Source organism: Macaca thibetana, chromosome 5, assembly GCF_024542745.1.
Source record: "Macaca thibetana thibetana isolate TM-01 chromosome 5, ASM2454274v1, whole genome shotgun sequence".
Taxonomy (NCBI): Eukaryota; Metazoa; Chordata; class Mammalia; order Primates; family Cercopithecidae; genus Macaca; species Macaca thibetana.
This window is the reverse complement of record NC_065582.1, coordinates 1,500,782-1,522,124: the sequence shown is the minus strand read 5'-3', so window position 1 is coordinate 1,522,124 and position 21,343 is coordinate 1,500,782. Positions and strand designations below refer to the sequence as shown.

Sequence of the window (21,343 nt, the reverse complement as noted above, 5' to 3'; positions counted from 1 at the left end):
TCCTTTATCCAAATCCCATTACTCTTCAGGTTTGGGATTCTAATTCATTAAGGAACCTAGGCTTTTCGTATAGTATTTGTATAAACGCTGAGGTCTCAATATGGAAGAAGAAACAGGAAAAGAAGAAACAGGGGGTGGGGAGGAAAAGGAATAGGAGGAGGAGAAGAAGGATTAGGAGGAAGAGGAGAATTAGGAGAAGAATTAGGAGGAATAGGAACAGGGGAATAGGAGAAGGATTAGGAAGAGGAGGAAATTTGCATGTGGCTTTAAGTCCCTTAAGCTTCTGGTTAAGTGGCTCATCTACACAAACCCCATCCCATGATCCCGTGACATAGGAGGTATTTCCTGTAATCACTACTGATTGTCCTCCTTGTTCCCTGTGACTTATTGTTCATGGCCTCATGACACCATCCCCATCCTCTAAACCCAATCCAGTGGACCTGCACACTCAGTGCCCAGCCCTCTTTGTGATTTCTGAGCTCTTTTGCTGTGGACGGAAGTGGACAGTCATCCGAGGCAGAGTTCCTTCAGAGCATGGTTGAGCCTGAGTTCCACCCCGGCACATCTCAACCTCAATCGACTTCAGAACCTCTCAATCATTTCTGTGACATTTCTGAATTTCCTGACTGCACCAGGGCAGGAGGATGACTCTCAGAATCAAATCGAAGATCATTTCATTCTAAAGCTCCTCCTATATTGACATTTCTAGGGAACGATGGCAAACTCAAGGCCTCAGAGGGCCCCAGACTCCATTTCATTAAATACAATTTTTGAATGGGTATCAGGGATCTTGACCTCAGGAAACAAGTTGGGCACTATTTATGTCGACATTTGGGTCATCAACGTTGCTATGATGCTTCCTTTGGGTTAATTTAACCCTATTTAACCACATATTTCAATAATAGATTTAAACTCAGAGCAAGGTAGTCAACTGCACTCACGTCTTATGTACCATTTACAGACTCCAGAAGACCTATTGTCCTCTCTCCACCATTTTGTCTCTTGCCATATTTCTTCAGGTTTATTAGTGATTTATCTCTTTTCATCAAGTATTTTCCTGGTCCAACATTATTTTATAATTCAAATATTAGGACACAGAAACAAAAAATGTGAGTTTGTATACACATGAAATACATACGTCTATGTAATATATATATACACATACACTAAAATAGTTTGCAAAGGGGTATAGAAATTGGAAGGGGGATAATATAAACTTAAACAGGTTCAGAATTTTGCCAGAAACCAGCCCTGAGCTTAACAATAACCACATCTCAGCAGAAAGAAGAGAGGCTGAGTAAAGGCACGTTTCCTAGGAAATGAGTTCCCAGTGTGAAACTCAGAGTGAGGAGAGAGAACTTTGAGAATTTGCCACACACCTGCTTAGACAACACTTACAAGATGCATATTAATCACACGGTGCACTTTCCACTGGCTGCTTGAACAGGCACGTCATGTGTGAATGAAGTGGGCCAAGGTCAGAAAAATAGCGATTGTTGGAGTATGTGATAAATGTGATAAGGTGATGCGTACTTGCTGTGAGTCAGTCACTACTCACCCGCAGAAGATTCCTGCCTCATGGGAAGTAAAATCTGTATTGCTGAATCTCACAAATTTCCAGAAAAAGCCAGGTTACTACGGGAAATTTCCTAATTTTTAAGTGTGAAATTATTCAACCAAACATACTATGAAAAAAAAAACTATACAATTTACAGTGACCATGCAATAGAAATACATCTGATGAATGGGTTTGGCTCATGGGCCACCAGCTTATGACTTCTGATCAGTGTTTTGAAATTATCCCTGGGAGACGTGGGGAAGAAAGACTCAGTCTGAAAGGAGCCACATGCAGTTTTGTAAGACACTTTGCAGACTTCAAAGTGACTGAGTCAGAGTATGTACAGAAAACGTGGCCCAAGGGAGAACGGAAATCTAAAATGAAACACGTGAAGGTTAATACTGGCCGGGCGCAGTGGCTCATGTCTGTAATCCCAGCACTTCGGGGGACTGAGTCAGGAGGATTACTTAAGGACAGGTGATGGAGACCAACCTGGGCAGCATCATGAGACCCATTTCTACAAAACAAATGGGAAAATGCTTGCTACCCAGAGGAAGGAAAAGTCACTCATTTGCTATCACACAGGCATACGCATGTATGATAGCCGGCTATCAGACTAAATCAGGCAGTCAGAAAGAGAAAACAAAAAGAAAAGAAGCAGGCAAAAATAAAACAGAAAAATATAAAATTTAATCTTTCAATTTCAAACTTTTTATCAGACAAGCAGACAAGGACTAGAAACCCAATGAAGATGGCAAAAAAAAAAAAAAAAAAAAAAAAAAAAACAAAATTGCTTTCCTATGTATCCTATAGCAACAGGTGTAATTCTAGTTCTACATTAAACTGCAGGCTTCATACAAGGACTTACCACAACTCTTAGTTTTAATACTGGCTGTAATTTATGTTGTGCTTAGACAAATTCCTGAGCTCTCTGTACCTAATTTTTTTTTTAATTAGTGAAAAAACACAGAAATAGCTTACGAGCTTGCTTTAAGAAATAGATAAATAGAATATTATATTTTTAAACCTCATTATGCGTAAGTGTTTACTATCTCCTGGTGATTTGATTCTTGGAGAGCATAGCAGGGGCCTTATGAGAAATGTAAATATGGTCATTGACCTATTGTGCTGGCGACAAAAGAAGATGAGTCTTCTCTAGGAGACTGGATCAGCTTGGCTGAAAATATTCATTGCATACCAAATTCGACTATACATTGTATTTCTGTCACTGAATGTTTTCCTTAGTTGCTTTGTGTGTAAAATAAATTGGATGTATGTTCAATGTGTATAATTCAGGAACCTTATTTCAAAAGTAATTAAGGTCTTACTGACTTGAGACCAGATAATTACAGTTAATGTAATCTTAAAAGAGCCCCCAGGACTATTTACCATTGGTAAACACATAAGAATCGGAGCAAATTGACTTTCATGATCACTGAAGCTTCGTTGGGAGAGCTAGGAACAGAGAAAAGAATGATAAATTAAAAATTAGTCTCCTAAGACTGATGAAGATAACATATATATTCTTTTCATTTACTCTTAGACAACACTTACAAGATTTTTGCCCAGTGAAAGTGGCACGTGGAACACGGAGTGATGTTTCATAAAGATAAATCCAGAGATGAGTGCTGAAGCCCCACCCCGCTGGCCCCTCACACGGGCTCCCCTAGGCCAGCCTGACTAGCTCCACCCTCGGCCTGCAATCAGGCGAGAGCCAGCGCTCCTCAGCCCGGCGCCACCTCATGCGGAAGAAAGTGTGTCTCCAGGCCTCACACTGCGCTGAATGTAGGGATAGGGAGATAACCAGGCTTTCCTTCCGACTCAGAGTACAGACGCAGACTCGGTAATGGCTGAGCCAAGCCAGACTGACTGTAGTAAGATAAGAAATTAACTGCCAGTCAGGAACTAAGTCAGCAGACATGCAAACATGTCGTAAAACTAGAACAGAGTTGGTCTTGGGGAGAAAAAAGGCTTGGGAATTATACCTGGAAAGATATCGCTAATAATGACCAAGAAGAAAAAACAAATCCAGTTTGGAAGTGAGCGATCATTTATGATGTAAAATATTTCTTAGAAATAGAATCTAGAGAATGCTTGGAATATGCTTTAAACTACCTATATTTAATTTTTCTTGTGATTTCTGTATTGTTTGGTGTAAAATAATCTTAATCTTTCCAGGTGGTGTCTAATTAAGGCACATTCAGTGATATGAGTCATTCTCTAAATATACTGTATCTAAAAAAATTTAAAATTTTTGGATCAAATAAAAACTCTCAATTATTTTAAAGTTTACTCTTCCAAATTCTAAAATGTATTCAGAAAGTTATATACAACTATTTTAATGGTCACTGTGGGCCCAACTTATCTATATAAATTTACTTTCTTATTTTACTGGTGCTAATGTTTAAAGATACTTAAGTATGCCTATTTCTTTCCTTTATGTAGAAGTTTGAAATCCATTCCTATGCCCTGAGAGGACGCTTTGAGATTTGAACACATAAAGTATTGTTACGTGCTTTCAAAACTTTGCGTTGTGTTTTAGCTGAAGATTTTTCAAGCAGTAAGCCTGTCCTATATCACACACGTACTGGGACACCCATGGACAAAATCATGAGACTCCGTCTTCCTGACAGATTTCCTTTGTTTCCTGGGGAAATCTCTGATAGCGTCACTCTTTTTTTGTGCCCTGTATGTTTTTTTGTTTTTTCAGTTTCTTCTGTGTGATATACGTGATGCTCTTACACTGCAGGGTAGGGCTTTTAAAAAATCTGATTTAGAGTTTGTCCTACTATTATATATTTTGCTTATAAAAACTTTGTGTTTTTTCAAAAATTCCTATCACACTTATTTCGGTCAAGCTGACCTACAATAAACCACACATGGTAAAGTGCACAGTTTGACGAGCTTCGATAAATGCACATATAATGGGTTGAATTACGTTCCTCACGAGATATGTTAAACCCTGTTTCTCATATGCGAATAGGGCCTTTATTTGGAATTAGGGTCACTGCAGATGTCATTAGCCAAGATGAGGCTGTAGCGGAGTGGAGTGGGTCCTTAAACCCCTTAACTCCAGGCATTCTACACCATAATAGATTGATACTGGTTAATCTGTATCTATCTGTCCATTGGTCTATCTATCCATTCATCCACTCCAGGCATCCTACACCATAATAGATTGATACTGGTTAATCTACATCTGTCTGTCTATTGGTCTATCTATCCATTCATCCACTCCAGGCATTCTATACCATAATAGATTGATACTGGTTAATCTGTATCTGTCTGTCTATTGGTCTATCTATCCATTCATCCACTCCAGGCATTCTATACCATAATAGATTGATACTGGTTAATCTACATCTGTCTGTCTATCGGCCTATCTATCCATTCATCCATTCCAGGCATTCTCTACCATAATATAGATAGATACCATATACTATGTACCATAATACCATACCATAATATAGATAGAAATTACCATAATATACCATAATATACATAGAAATGTACTTCAACATTTCTGGATGTATGGTTAAATTTGGTATATTATTCCTTGAATACTCTGAACAAAATAATAGTAGGTTTTATATAAATAGTAGAGGCTCATTATTATAGCTCATTGGATAAATAAACCTTTTAGGTTCTATTATAAAATAAATGCTTCGGTTTCTATTCACAACGATTAATTCATTCAAATAAATTATAAAGAAAAAGATAAGAATTTCTTTTACAAACACAGTTAGAATCAAAATTCAAGTGCTAAGCTGATAACATTCTCATTAATAGCAATAAAGCCTACAACACTTATTCAACCCGAAAAATAATTGACTCATCCCAGAAAGGCTTTTAATTGCAGAGTTTAAATGTCTCTTCTCATAACCAGCAACTTGTACCTCATTTAATTACTCAGATAAAGAGGCTTTCGATTTTCTTTTATAAAAGAAAACACTAAAGACTATTTAAAACGAACAAGTGGCCAGGCGCAGTGGCTCACGCCTGCAATCCCAGCCCTTTGGGAGGCTGAGTTGGGTGGATCACAAGGTCAGGAGTTCGAGACCAGCCTGGCCAGTATGGTGGAACCCCATCTCTACTAAAAATACAAAAATTATCTGGGCACCCACCTGTAGTCACAGCTAGTTGGGAGACTGAGGCAGGAGAATCGCTTGAACCCAGGAGTCGGAGGTTGCAGTGAGCTGAAATTGTGCCACTGACTCCAGCCTGGGTGACAGAGCAAGACTCTGTCTCAAAAAACAAAACAAAGCAAACAGGCACCACCAACATGACACTTTACAGTGAGGATTTCAAGGCAGCCTATGTTCCTAATGACATAGAGTTCCAGAAAAGGAAATAAATCCAAGGTCTTCACATATAACCATGGAATGAGGATGTGCAAGAGAACACCGGAAAGAAAATCAGATTTCCTATAACTGAAAGCAAATGAAAGCAAAAACAAAAATCCCAGCTTCTCAAATAGCTTAATTCACGTCTGGTAAAGAGTAGAGGATGGAAAGGTGCTGAGCACAAAACAGTTACTAACACTCCCCTCACCCTCCAAAAAAGGTGGTAATTTATATTTATCAGGCAGTCATGGAAGTTTCTTAAAAAGCAAGGTTATTTTTCCTTGCGTTATTTACACTGCAATATATTTTTTAAAGTTATGGAATGATGAATCTGTTCACAAAAAATGTTTTATCACACATGTAGGATATTTACACTGAAATGAAAATGAATAAATAATCTTGTTGATAGAATTGAGATGCTAAAGATTTTTTAAAAATCAATAAATTTCTAAGTTGGAGTTAATTGTGTGGTTTGTATGATAACATAACCTCTAATTATTCTCATTTTTCTTTTTTTTTTTAGACCGCTCGATCTCTCGCTACTCCTTAAACATATATTTGTACTACAGTTTTACTGATACAGTACTCTCAGCCTGCATTTTCCACTATGTAGTTTATTCTAATGCATACAAGTGTCCAGTAGCTTTTATTACTTCTGTTCCATGTGCCCTCAAATTCAACATGTTTAAAATTGAGCTCACTCTGCCTCTGGCTATGCTTCCCCAGAAGTGGATGGCAGCAGATTCCACCCATTCATCCACACTGGGAACCTGAGATTCACCTTTGATCTCAAATTATATTTGTTTCCCCTCATCCAAACACTTACCCAGTGTCCATAGATTTTACTTCCTTCAATTTTCTTAACTTTTCTTTCTTTCCATCATGACTGCTGCCTTGCTGAGGCGGGCCCTCACTAAATCTAGCATGGATAATAGGTGGGAAAGTTTCCTCAGTTCTCTTTCTGCCTCTAGTCTTATTTTCTCCAAATCCATTTTCCAAAGAAGTCGTATGTATCAATTCAAAGCTCATGATATGACTCTGAAGTGTTTTTTTCAACGGCTCTACATTTTCTTCAAAAGTAACTCCAATCTTCCTTACCTCGTGTGTGAGAAGAAGCTGGCACACCCCTCTCCTTATCTGCAAGCAAAGGTGGGGACAGGAAGAAGTTTTAACTGTCAATCAAGCAGGAAATTTTGATTATGTTATGTCATTTGAATAACTAACTGAAAGAACTGACTGGGAAAATCAGGAGGTCCATCTGAGTTTCAGTTAGCAGAGGAAGAACTAGGCCCACCAGGTCAACGTAAGGACTCATGAGCAGTAAAGAGGCTGTGTGATACTTTCATCCCAAGGGTGGCTGGTTCGATATGCCAGTTACATTTGTGATTTTCTATACTCAATACTGTGTCTGTACTTCAGATTCACAGGGTCCTGTTTGTGTCGTTTATTCTAATGCTCTCTCCTTAATTTCAAATGTCTTATCTCATTCTCCTGCCTTAATTGGATAATTACTCTTCATCCTTTAACACAGAACTAGTCATCTCACTAGTTCAGATCTTGGTTTGTATTCTGTGTCTTTTTGCCTCCTGTCTTTTGATTGACGCTTGCCACCTTACTTACAATACTGGATTTTGGTCATGTGTTTTGGTCTGATTGTCCCTTGGTCCAGGAATACTGTAAACTCAGAGAATGTATCTCATTCATCTTTGTTATTTTCAGAGCTGAGAATTGGGTGTGAAGTGTTAGATAATCCGTAAACAAAATGAATGAAATGATGTTGCAGAAGAGAGACAAATGGGATAGTCATCGACAGTAACAGAGAGGTGGTCATGATTATTTTCCAGGGTGGCTGGGGAGCTCCGCCTTGGAAGGTCCATCTGTAATGGCAAAAGCCTTTTTAACAGAGCTTCCCGAGGACATAAAGAGCTCAACTGTTATTGAACTAGCAGAGAAAGTTGAGGAAGTATAGTATCATCGGAATACTTTGAATTGCACTCTTTCTATCTATTAGAAGCTGAACTGGGCATCTAGGAGCTACAAAGAACACAAATATGGTTCCTGCGCTTTAGAACGACTGTGTAGCCAGGTATCGCTTTTGGGGAATAGTCGTCTTCTGAGAAGATCTGTTTTATTCCTGAGATACAGAGGTCACAGGGAATTCTCTCAATTGCTTAATAATGAAACTAAAACAAAGTCTTCTTACTCTCAACCAGACTCACTTTGTCTAAGGAAAAAAAAAAACTCTCTTTCCCATGCTTCATGTGAGATAAAATAGCACTGAGCTAACTGTTGTATTGATTCAATATGCAAATCGAAAATAGAATGATTTGGCTACAGACAATTCAAGCATGAAGATTTCAGTTGCTCTTATAAAGGAAAGTGTCTTGATACTGGTTTTCAGTAATTCTTTTGAGAAAACTCTACAATTTTAATATTAAAAAAAGAAAAACTGCTATGTATATAGAATGAGTAGCAAATGTTTCTATTTTCTTTTGGAAAGCTACCCTAAGCTAGAAGGTGACTTTTAGTAACACTGTGGCTGTGTATTTATGCGTGCGTGTATGTATGCACACATTTTTCTATCAATGACTATCTCTTTCCTTTTCTATTTTCGTATGCTACCCTTTATTTAGTTACTTATTTTGAACTTTATAAGGCTACCTAAAATTTTAGGAATTTCTTTCATTGAAAAAGCCCAGGTTTATCACCCTAGTTATTCCAATAAAAATGAAGAGGAAAGCAAGGCATCTTAGAAACAGACTATAATAACTGTTATATAACCACTAGAAGGGAAATGGAATAAGGAACTATTTCGTAGAATTAACAGTGCTTAACTACTGTTTCATGTTATACTAAAAGCACTCAAGGTAAAATAAAGTTAGATGACTCAACCAGCGTAAACATGCCACCAAAGCTGAGTAACAAGGTGTAAGGGTCAGATTCATTAGGGCTGCCTTGAGTCTTAAGAGTTCATCTCCAAAGCTGTCGTCTCGGCCACCTCAGCTTTGCAATGACATCCCAGTGTGCAGTGCTCACTCATGGCACTGTCATCTCTCTGGTGATTTATGGCCTCTGAAGTCAGCAGCAGGGAGACTGCAGGAGGCCCCTGCTGAGAACCACACGCACTGAAGGAAAACAGCTGCACACATCCGTGCAGATTTCTTTAACACTCGTGTGAAACAAGGCATTACGCTGCACATGCCAAGTCTTCCTCTATTTTTTTTTAATGGAAATATCCTTATCTGGGTGGATGAAGGATGGATACGATTTCTTAGGTGAAAATCAAGTGTTTCCGTGGAGATGCTGAAAAGATTAAAACACACTCATCTACTTTCTCTTCCTCATCAAAAAAATGAGCAACAAAATACTGAATGCATATGCTCACACATGTACATATATTTGCATATTTTACTTATTTCGTTGTAATCTTTTCCCTTTCTAGAAGCAAAGCTGCTCTGGAAAGGAAGACTACATTTTGTAAGCAAAGATAAAGCACTCTTTGAATAGTAAATTGTTTTTAACAAAAGAAGAATTCAGTCTAAAATGAGAAGAATAATCAGTTTTGGGGAATTTTCCCTTTTTAAGTTTTTGAGTTTATTTAAATCTTTACTGAACTAGAAAACAAGGTAAATTATTCTCCAGCTTTTCTGGTTAGCATACCAAGAAGTTCTAGGACACTATTTGAGGACATTTTGACAAAATCATCCCGATATGGAATGAAGTCAATATTCAGTAACGTATAATTGAATTTTATTTTAGTGGATGTTAGAATAATGATATATGTGTGTTAAACCACAAGCTTCTTAAGGGCTTTATAATGTGTGGTTAGAGGACTTTCCAGCTGCCACATATCCTGCCAGACGCTTCAGCGTTTTGGTCTGTTCCACCGTTGAGGAATGAAGAAACTTACTCCCCAGAAGTGCTGTCGCCACGTTCTGACGGCTTTCGACAGCTGTGGCCTCACATGGGACGTGTCCAGAGGAGCTCTGTCAATCACACACTTGGGCTTGGGTTTTAAAATACTGATCACGATAGCAAAGATTAAAATAGCTACTTTTAGTTACACGAATTAGTACCATTTGGTTGCGTTTTGAGATTTTTTTTGATATGGCTATTTATATAAAATTGTCTCACACAGTTATCAAACGCATAGGATTAAAAATATAAGACCAAAATAATATTTAAGTAAGATGTAAAACATAGTAAAACCACAAGTTGTAAACTCGTTTCCAAAAGTCATGATAGAATACTCATCTCATTAACTTCAAACGGTGCTAGTTATATAAAGATATGCACGCATGATCAAAGCTTAGGGTCGGGCGCGGCGGCTCACACCTGTAATCCCAGCACTTTGGGAGGCCGAGGTGGGCAGATCACAAGGTCAAGAGATTGAGACCATCCTGGCCAACGTGGTGAAACCCCATCTCTACTAAAAATACAAATTAGCTGGGTGCGGTGGCACGTGTCTGTAATCCCAGCTACTCGGGAGGCTGAGGCAGAAGAATCCCTTGAACCATGGAGTCGGAGGTTGCAGTGAGCGCTCCAGCCTGGCAACAGAGCGAGACTCCATCTCAATAAAAAAAAATAGCTTAGATATCTCTGCCATGAACATATGTAATCCAAATAATCTTTTTGGCAAATGTGTATACAGGGAATATTTTAAAACTCGTAATACTTGTCAAGAGGAAATTAATTTCTACTTGAACTAAGCCAACATAAAAGTCAAAAATGCCCTTTGGAAATTTAATCACAAAACAAAAGATTGTGCATAAGGAGTAAATCTGCATATATAAAAATGACCTACAACATGGTCTAAACATTGTCTTAACATAGCCCGGTTTAGTAAATAACTTAGCTGTGTGACCTTGGGTAAGTCATGTAGTTGCGGTGTCTTCACATAAATAACTGAGTTGTGAGGGTATAGTGAGCCATACATTTCATAGGACTTTAAATAATAAAGCAAATTTATGATACATGATTTTGAACATGATTATAAATGCTTACATTATATACATGTGCTTTATATATGTATATATAGCTTAGCTGCATATCTAATGATGGTTATACTTTTCTATTTCTACATTAAATATATTTATATGTGTTCTTTTGAAAAGTTTAATTACTAGAACCAACAATATTTCTTAATTTTATGAAAAGGTTCTCACATTAAAGGAAGAAAAATGCCATAACATCTTTCTCTTCAGTAGTAAGAACAAGGGAGAGAATTAATTGTTTTAAAATGACTGTTGAAGAATGATGAGAGGCTCTCTGTACAATAAACAAGCCAAACTCAAATATATGGAGAGAGTTTCTGGTTGTTTATGCACATACTATAAACTTTTATGTTGGGAAATCAAGCTAGTGATGTCCAAAAATCATTTCTTTTTTAGATTTCCAGAAATTCATGACCAAGAATGGTTTAGCTCATGTGCATATTACCTTTGGACACCGACCAAGCAAACAAATATAAAAAACCAAGTGAAAAATGTTTGTCTGGCTTTGTTAAATGCTGAAACAGGATACAGTCTTATTTTAAGTGCAGAAGAAAATTTGTATTTTATTTCAATTTGCTGAACCGATTTTTGTAGAACCTCATCATAGCAACATTCTTGTGGCAAGTAAAGTCATCATATTTTTCCTATCAGTAGAGGCGGATCAGAAACAGACTCTGGACATATTCCAATTTTAAGGGGTTCAGAAAGAAAATTAAAATTAAACTTCAAAGCTGAAGTGCTCAACACTAAACTAGACTAATAATGCGTAAAGTGGAAAATTAAGTAATTCTAAATGTTAGGGGCATGTGAATATCACTGACTCATCTTTAATTGTATAGAATGATAAAAAATTAGTGTTATAAGTGATGAGATTAATTCAAGCTGACTGTAAACAACAATGGTTTATCGTTTCATTATTTATGCTTTTGTTTCCCTCTTTTTCCTTTTTGTTAACAAGCTTAGTGCTTGGCAATAATAAACGGGTAGCTCAGATATTATTTTCTCTAGAAAACTTTGTTGCTCTTTTCTAAAAATACTCGTGTACTTGGTTTATTCACACTTCTATTATAACCCTTCTAACTCTGCTTTAATGTTTGGATTATGTATCTAATTCTCTGTGGTTTTCTGGAGTGCAAAGACCATGTTCCTTGTTGGATTTTCCTTTTCTACACAAAGTATGGTATTTGGCATATAAACACGTTAAAAGTGGTGAACTAGCGTTTCACAAAAGAATTAATGAGCGAAGCAGTAAGTGAGTTCATAGTAACCCTCAGTTGTTGATGGGATCAACTAGATTATTACAAGCAAATCCTGTTGTTTCTTTCATTCATTCTACAAATATTGATCGAGTTCTTGGTATAAATAAAATAATTGGATCCATAGCTGTCCATCAGCCCTTCATTTAAGGTGTCATCCATGGGAGTAAAGATAAGAGACAAGGAAGTGGTGCCTGAAAGCTCAGCAGTTACGGGATTTGAGGCCATTCTAGGCTCTAAAAACACTGTGGTGACCTCAGCTGCTTAAACTTTCTGGTTATCAGTTTCCTCATTTGTAATATAAAGGGATCACTGTAATGGTCTTTAAATTCCCTGTAAGCTTAACATTTTATTATGATGATTGATAGTTGTACTGCTCAGGCACAGGCTCTGCAGCGTCCTCATCACAAACAGCTTGAGGCAGGGGTATAGAATCATTATAAGGGATATCAGCACTGAGAGATTGTGATTCTGGTCATGCTGTTTGCGGAACACAGCAGAGGTGGTAAGAGAGGCAGAGAGGACACAAGTGGAGGTGGTGGTGGTGTGTGTGTGCGTGTGTGTGTGTGAGAGGAGAGAGACAGAATGAGAGAGAGATGGAGAGAAAGAGAGAGAGAAATGGAGAGCAAGTGTGACTGTTCAGGGGAAGAATTGGTAAAACGTGACACTGAAACTCAGTTTTTAAGGATGAATTTTGCAGGGGCACAGCCGGGAAGTGTTATGGGGTTGGTCATTCCAAATGTCAGAAACAGCATGCACAAAAAAAATCGGGTTTAGAAACAGTAGGGGCATAAAGAAAATTGGAAGCACTTAGGTTTTGTTGGAGAATTAATGTGTATGACAGGTTGGAGACTGGAGCTGCAGGTGAGAGGCAGACCTAAAGGCTCCTGGATTCCAGGCCTGAGGGTGCAGACTACAGTCCACAATCAGAGAGAGGTGACAGATGCTAGTTTTGGAAGCTCATGGCAGCTGCTGTGGAAGGCGGAACTCAAGGCAGTAAAACTAGGAGCTGTGGCCTCTTGAGAGCAAGGCGAGGTGAGATCCAGGTGAGAGAGGGAGGCAAGAGACAGGTAAGCTGGAGCTGGGGCCGTGGCCTGTAAAAGAGCCCCTAGTGAAGGACATTTAGAAGGAAGAATCCATCGATAGCATTTGGTAATAGACTAGCATCGAACATCAGGGAAGAATAGGAACTTTTTTAGGTTGTCAAAGTGAGGGGAGATGATTTTCTTGACAGATCACCAGCCACATGGAAACATAAATATACCTGTGGTAGAAAGATGATGAATTTGGTTTTAAATAGATTGAATTTGAAGTGCCTTTGGGGCATTCAGAAGGAATAGTCCACTGCATTTAGAATAACATCCATAAACCTTACTAGCCTGGCCTTGAAAGCCCACTGCTGGTGCTCAGCCCTCATCTCCTGCCCGGGGCCACTCCACCGTTCCTGCACCCCCTGACCCACTAAAACTAGCCCACCCCTGAGCTTTTGCACTTGCCGTTTCCTCCACTGGCAACAATTTCTCCTCAAACATCTCCAGGGCTGGTGTCTATGTGTTTAGCCTCAGTTTATGGAGTCTCTGAAGATCATCTTAGCAGAGCCACCTTCTGAGACCATCCGAAGTTGCATGACCCTGGTCGTTTCTGTCACGCCACGTTTTATTTTCCGCAAAGCTTCTACAACTATTTACAAAGCTCGCGGTTATTTTCGTGTTTACTTGCTCTCTACTTGACGGAAAAGCTCTGTGAGCGCAGAGAGTTGGTTTCGCTTGCCGTTGCGAGCCCGCCCCTAGCACAGAGCCTGATGTGCACTAACCGCGCTGACGGGTGAGTGACGGTGCACCTGGCGGCGGACTGTGGAGAGACCCGGCGGATGCGCAGGTCGGCAGAGCAGGAGGAGCGCATGGACGTGCTTCCACTGTTCAAGCGCCTTCACGTAGTCAGATAATGCTACAAAATTTACAAAATAAGATACTTCAACCACAATTGGTTTTTTCACTCTGACTTCCCCTCTTCCACCCATCTCATGTTAGTTGATATGAAAAAGTGTGTTTGGAATACAGCTAATGAGACATTGAATTAGAATACGTTCAATTTGGTTTCAATAGGATGTATTTACACAGTTTGCAACATACAAAACCATAAATGCCAAATTATATAGAGAAATGCACATTTATTTAGAATGAGAAGAGAAATAATAATAAATTATAGATTTTAAAAAGATAACAAATACCTAATCTTCACGAAGCCTAGAAAATAATGTGTTTTTATGTTGTTTATGCCGGATATTGTTCCATAATCCTTCTTTTCCTATGTTTTTGGCTGAGTAGTATTTAATCTCCTCTTCCAATGGCAGCGCTTTTGTAATGTCACTTTCTATAAAAAGGAAAGGTAATTCTATTTTTCTACTAGTATGGTTGATTTATTTTAAACGGTGCTTGTTTAGAAAAGTACTTTTAACATTATACTTTGTTAATGAAACATAAAAATTTCAAGGATTGTTTGCAAATTTAGGAAAATTTCATTTTTTCTTTGTTGTTGTTGTTGTTGCTTTTGAGACGGAATCTCGCTCTGTCACCCAGGCTGGAGAGCAGTGGTGCAATCTCGGCTCACTGCAACTTCTGCCTCAGGGGTTTAAGCGATTCTCCTGCCTCAACCTCCTGAGTAGCTGGGACTATAGGCATGTGCCACCACGCCCAGCTAAGTTTTGTATTTTTAGTAGAGACGGGGTTTCACCATGTTGTCCAGGCTGGTCTTGAACTTTTGACCTCAGGTGATCCCCCGCCTCAGCCTCCCAAAGCGCTGAGATTAACAGGCGTGAGCCACCACACCAGGCTGATCTCGTTTTTTCACACAGGGTTTGTTACTTACATGCTCGCTGTTTTTGGAACTGCTCCAGATTTGTGCCCTACACATGCAGGAATTCTGATAAATTCTAATTTATGAAATCTTCCCCAAAGTTAGATAATGTATTTATTTTTGTATATGCTTTATTATACCATATATTTCTGAAAAGAGAGAATTTCCATTACTTGAGAGGAAATTTTCAACTCATACTTTATTCGTTCAATACTGGAAGAATTTTTAATTATGTACATTTCAAACTATATTTCGTTTCCATTCCTTGCATGCTTCTGCTGACAGGTCCCCCAGGACACTGTCATATACCACTCAGCCCTGGCCTTGCCCCTTTGTCACAGTGGGATACAATTCAGCTGAAAGGAAGAGAAAATCCTGTCAGTCACAAAACCATAGATGATCCTGGAGGACATTATTCTAAGAGAAGTAAGCCAGGCATAGAAACAGAAGTACTGCATGATCCCACTTACATGTGGAATGGAAACAAGTCGAACGCATAGAAGCAGAAAGTAGAATGGTATAGGAATGTGTTGGTGGAAGTGTACAAAGTTTCAGTTAGGAGAAATATATTCTGGAGACCTATTTGGCGGATGTAGTAACAATAATGTACTGTACCCTTGAAAATTGCTGAAAGTGGGTTTTACATGTTCCCACAACACAAAAATAAGTATATGTGATATGTTAATTAGCTTGATTTAATTATTTCAGAATGTACACACATGTCAAAACATCATGTTGTATCCCATAGTATGTACAATAAAAAGTAATTTAAAACAACAACAAAAATCCAGAACACACAAAATACCTGTAAACTATAAATAAAAATATAATAGCCAGGCATGGTGGCGCGCCTGTGATCCCAGCTACTCTGGAGGCTGAGGCAGGAGTTTTGCTTGAGCCCAGGAGTTCAAGGCTGCAGTGAGCTGTGATCATACAACTGCACTCCAGCCTGGGTGACAGAGCAAGGCTCTATCTCAAATATATATAAATATCATATAGTTATATATATATATATATAGCTATAAACTATAAAATATACATTTACAAAATATTGTATATGTAAATATACATTTATAAAATACATTTGAGTTCTTGCTGCCCTTTTTTTAATGGCAGCATCTAAAAGATTGGAATTTGTCCAAGTAGAAAATCCTACTTTTGTTAACCATTACTTGGCTGAATGTCAATGAAGGCATGTGGTATGAGAACATGGTTGTTTATAAGAAATCATCAACAGATACACATTTATATATATGTATATTTACCAACAGTTGACCCTTGAACAACATGGGTTTCAATTGCATAGTCCACTAATATGCAGATTTTTTCCACCTCTGCCACCCCTGAGACAGCAAGACCAAGCCCTCTTCTTCCTCCTCTTCTACTCAATGTGAAGAGGATGAGAATTAAGACCGTTGTGATGATCCACTTCCACTTAATAGTAAATGTATTTCCTTTGTCTCTCTCTCTCTCTCTCTTTTTTTTTTTTTTTTTTTGAGATGGGGGTCTCTCAATTTTGCTGAGGCTGGCCTCAAACTCCTGGGCTCAAACGATCCTCCTGCCTCAGCCTCTCAAGTAGCTGGGATGTTGAAGCAGGCCACATGACATCATGCCTGGCTTCCTTGTGATTTTTTAAAATAACACTTTCTTTTCTCTAGTCTCATGTTTTTTGTAAGAGTATAGTGAATGTAGTATATAATACATAGAACATGCAAAATATGCATTAGTCAGCTATGTTATCAGTTAGGCTACAGGTCAACAGGAGACCATCAGTAGTTAAATTTTTGAGGAGTCAAAAGTTTCAACTGTGTGCTTGTAACCCCCATGTTGTTCAAGGATCAAATGTATATATGTATATATTTCCATATGTGTGTGTAGATACATGTATGTGTGCATATATTCACACGTGTGAGCTTATGTGCATGTAGACTATTCTGTAAAACTCAAAATCAGAGAAAAAATAACCTTTGTGTCAAGTAAAATATATCAATGGCCATAATCAGATATAAATCATAATTCTAATATGTAGTTGACATATAGAAAAAAGCATAAGAATTTGTATTGATATGTTTAAGTTAAATTATAAAATTGCCTAGAGTTAGAAAAAGCAAAATTAGTTTATTATGATTATTATTTTCTCAACCTGATATTAATGAAGTTATTTTTTATAATAACGGCACATATTGAAAAGCAATTTCACTCTGTCCTTCAGAGCATCTGCTCCACATTGGAGCTATTTTCCCTGTAGATTTTTTTTGTAAGGCTGTAATTCTATCACATGGGCAGATTGTGCTAAAGCAAGCAAAAAGGGTCACAACCTTCTGTCTAACCTTTGCTATTTAGATGGAAGGTCCAGGGCTTTCGAGAATGTAAATTGTCCTGGCCTGTTCTCTGGCAAAACAAGAATGTATAATTGAAGAATTATTTTTTTGTAAAACCAAAATCTGCCTTTTTTCCTCGCACTAAGCATTTCTCAAGTATTAAATTTAGAGACAGCTAATTATCAGCTATTCTTTAGAGCACAGGAAAAACAATTTAGTACTTAGTAAAATGAGCATGTGGTCTACCTTATTACTCTGTTTTTTGGTTGATGAATGTGAAGAATTCACACAGTCATGCAAGAGAGGCAACAGTAGTGTTCTCTTAGGAAGACAAAATTATAAGATTGGAGGTTAACACTTGCTCAACCCAGTAAATAAGCATTTGGTAGATATTTCTGATCTTCTGTGACTGATGAAGAGGGCTGATATTTCTAAGAAACTGGTAGTGAACTTTAAAAAAAAAACAACAACCCTGAAACCTAGCATCAGGCATGACATGAACTTTCAAATGACACACTGTGCTACTAACTTTTAGTGACCTTTGCTAAATTAATCTAAAAATGCTCTCACTAAATCCATTTCTGTAGAAATAAAGAAAATATCAGTGATGTGCAAACTCACAGCTGCAAATCTGCGTCTGACTGCAGAAGATACTGCATATTTCATCAAAGCCTCAGGGCTGTCATTATTGATGTTTTCCAGAACGTGGTGTGAAACCCGACACAAACAAATTGCCAAAGGGGAGAAAACTGTGATTGTGAAATTCAACATCATCTCTTGGATGCCTTTGCTTTTTATTTTTGACAGACTTTATTTTTTAGACCAGTTTTAGGATTACAGCAAAATTAAGCAGAGGTATAGAGATTTCCTATATATCCACTGCCCCCCATACAGGCATAGCCTCCCCTGTTATCAAAAGCCCCCACAAGAGTGGTAAATGTGACCTCCATTGACACATCATTCTCACCCCAAATTTACCTTAGGTGTTAGACATTCTATGGGCTCGGAAAAATGTATAATGATGTGTACCCACAATCACAGCATTATACAGGGTAGGTTTCTTGTACTAAACGTTCTCTGTGCTCCACCTGTTCAGTCTCCCTCTCTCTTAAGCCCGGGCAACCATTGATTATTTTTACTGTCTCCATAGTTTGCCTTTAAAAAATGTCATATAGTGGCTGGTGCCTGGAATCCCAGCACTTTGGGAGACTGAGACAGCCAGATCAATGAGGTCAGGAGTTCGAGACCATCCTGGTCAACACAGTGAAACCTCGTCTCTGCCAAAAATACAAAAATTAGCTGGGTGTGGTGGTGCGTGCTTGTAATCCCAGCTACTCAGAGGGCTGATGCAGGAGACTTGCTTGAACCAGGGAGTCGGAGGTTACAGTGAACTGAGAATGTGCCATTGCACTCCAGCCTGGCAAGAGCGCGATATTCTGTCTCAAAAAAAAAAAAAGTCATATACTTGGAATCATGTAGTATGTAGCCTTTTCAGATTGGCTTTTTTTTCACTTAGTAATATGCATTTAAGTTTCCTGCATATGTTATGACTTGATAGCTTATTTCTTTTTAACGTTGAAAAAATTTCCATTGTCTGGATGTACCACAGTTTATCCATTCACCTACTCTAGGCTCTCTAAATTTCTTCTAAGTTTTACCAATTATGAATAGACTTGCTTTAAGTACAAGTTTTTATGTAGACATGTTTTCATCTTCTTTGGGTAAATACCAAGGAGAGTGATTATTGTATCAAATAATAAAAGAATGTTTAGTTTGGTAAGCAACGGCCAAACTGTCTTCCAAAGTGACTCTACCATTTTGCATTCCCACCAGCAATGAAAGAGTTCTTTGTTCTTTATTCTCACTAGCATTTGGTGTTATGGATATGAAGCTTGGCCATTACAATAGGTGAGTAGTAATATCTCATTGTTTTAATTTGCATTTCCCTGAGGAAGTATGATATGGAGCACCTTTCGCATGTTTATTTGCCATCTGTACATTTTCTTTGGTTAGGTGTCTATTTAGGTCTTTGGACCATTTTTTAATTAAGTTGTTTGTTTTTTTATAGTTTAGATCTAAGGATTCTTTCTATATTTTGAATAGCAGTCGCTTACCAGATATGGCCTCCCATCTGTGGTTTCTCTTGTGATTCTTCTAACAGTGCTTCTCATGGAGCAGAACTTTTTGATTATAATGAAGTTCAGTTCTTCAATTATTTCTCTCAGAGATTATGCTTTTGGTATATCTAAAAAGTCATTGCCAAGCTCATGCTAATCTAGATTTTCTCCTATGTTATCTTCTAGGAGTTTTATAATTTTGTGTTAGAATCCATTTTGAGTTAATTTTTGTGAAGAGTATAAGATCTGTGTCTAGTTTTATTTATTTTTGCATGTGGATGTTCAGTTGTTATAGTACTGTTTGTAGAAAAGACTGTTTTTGCTCCATTGTCTTGCCTTTGCTTCTTTGTCAAAGATCAGTTGGCTCTGTGTAGGTCTACTTCTGGGCTCCCCATTCTGTTTCTTTGACATATTTGTCTGTTCTTTTACCAATACCACACTGCCTTGATTACTGCAGCTTTATAGTAAGTCTTGAAATCTGGTGGTATCAGTCCTCCAGCTTCGTTATTCTCCTTCCATATCGTGATGGTCATTGTGGGTCTTTGGCCTTTCCGTAGAATCAGTTTGTCAATATACACTGAAATAACTTGCTGGAATTTTGATTGGGGTTGCATTTAATGTATAGATTCAGACGGGAAGAACTGTCAATATTTAGCCTCTCTATCCGTGAACATGAGCTATCTCTCTATTTATTTAGTTCTTTGATTATTTTTTCATCAGAGTTTTGTCATTTTCCTCCTAAAATCTTGTACATATTTTCTTGGATTTATATCTAAGTATTTCATTTTGGGTATGCTCATGTAAATGGTATTACGCTTATAATTTAAAATTGTACTTGTTCATGACTGGTATATAGGAAAGCAATAGGGTTTCGTATATTAACTTTATGTTTTGCAACATTGTGATAAGTTAGTTTCAGGAGGTTTTGTTGGTGTTATTAAGTTATTGTTGTTGATTATTTTCGATTTTCTACGTAAATAATCATGTCAACTGCAAACAAAGACAGCTTTTTTACTCTATCGGTGTGTTTTATTTATTTATTTATTTTCTCGTTGCATTAGTTAGGGCTTCCAGTATGGTGTTGAAAAGGAGTGGTGAGAGGTAATATCCTTGTCTTGTTTTTCATCTTAGCACAAAAGCTTCCACTTTCTCACCATTAAATATAATGTTAGCTGTATGTTTTTGTAAATATCATTTATTAGTCTGAAAAGATTCCCCTATTATTCCTAGTATACTGAGAGTTTTTATTGTGAGTGGGTATTTACTTACATCACATGCTTTTTCTGCATCTATTGATATGATCATGTGATTTTTTGTAGCCTTTTGATGCGGTAGATTACATAAATTGATTTTAAAATATTAAATTATCCTGGCATAACTGGGATAAATCCCAGTTGGTTGTGGTGTGTCATTCTTTTTATGCATTCTTTGATTTGATTTTCTAACATTTTGTTAAGGATTTTGCATCTACGTTAATGAAAGCTATTGATCTGGAGTTTTCTTTTCTTATAATATCTTTGATATTTGTATTAAGATCATGTTAGCCTCACATAATGAGGTAGAAAATACTCCCTCTTCCTCTATATTTTAAAAGAGAGTGTAAAAAATTGGTATAATTTATTCCTTGTGTTTGGTAGATTTCACCTGTGAACTTACTTAGGCCTGATTCTTTTTGTTTTAGAAGGTTATAAATTATTTTTTAAACTTTCTTAATAAATAGTCCTATTCAGGTTGTCTATTGCTTCTTGTGTGAGTTTTGGAAAACTGTGTCTTTGAAGGAATTTGCTCATTTCATCTGGGTTATTAAATATGTGGACATAGAGTTATTAATATTATTCCACTTTTATCCTTTTACTGACCATGGGATCTGAAGTGATGTTTCCTCCTTCATTCTTGAT

The 21,343-nt window shown here is 37.6% G+C and overlaps 1 long non-coding RNA gene across 1 annotated transcript in view; it reads left to right on the top strand.

Annotated features, from left to right (window-relative positions):
• Positions 1–4,628, top strand: part of LOC126955473 (uncharacterized) — a 128,280-nt gene extending 123,652 nt beyond the window's left edge. Inside the window, exon 6 of the long non-coding RNA XR_007725939.1 lies at positions 3,102–4,628. This is a non-coding gene — a long non-coding RNA (uncharacterized LOC126955473). The remainder of the gene's footprint in view (positions 1–3,101) is intronic.
• The last annotated feature ends 16,715 nt before the right edge of the window (positions 4,629–21,343 follow it).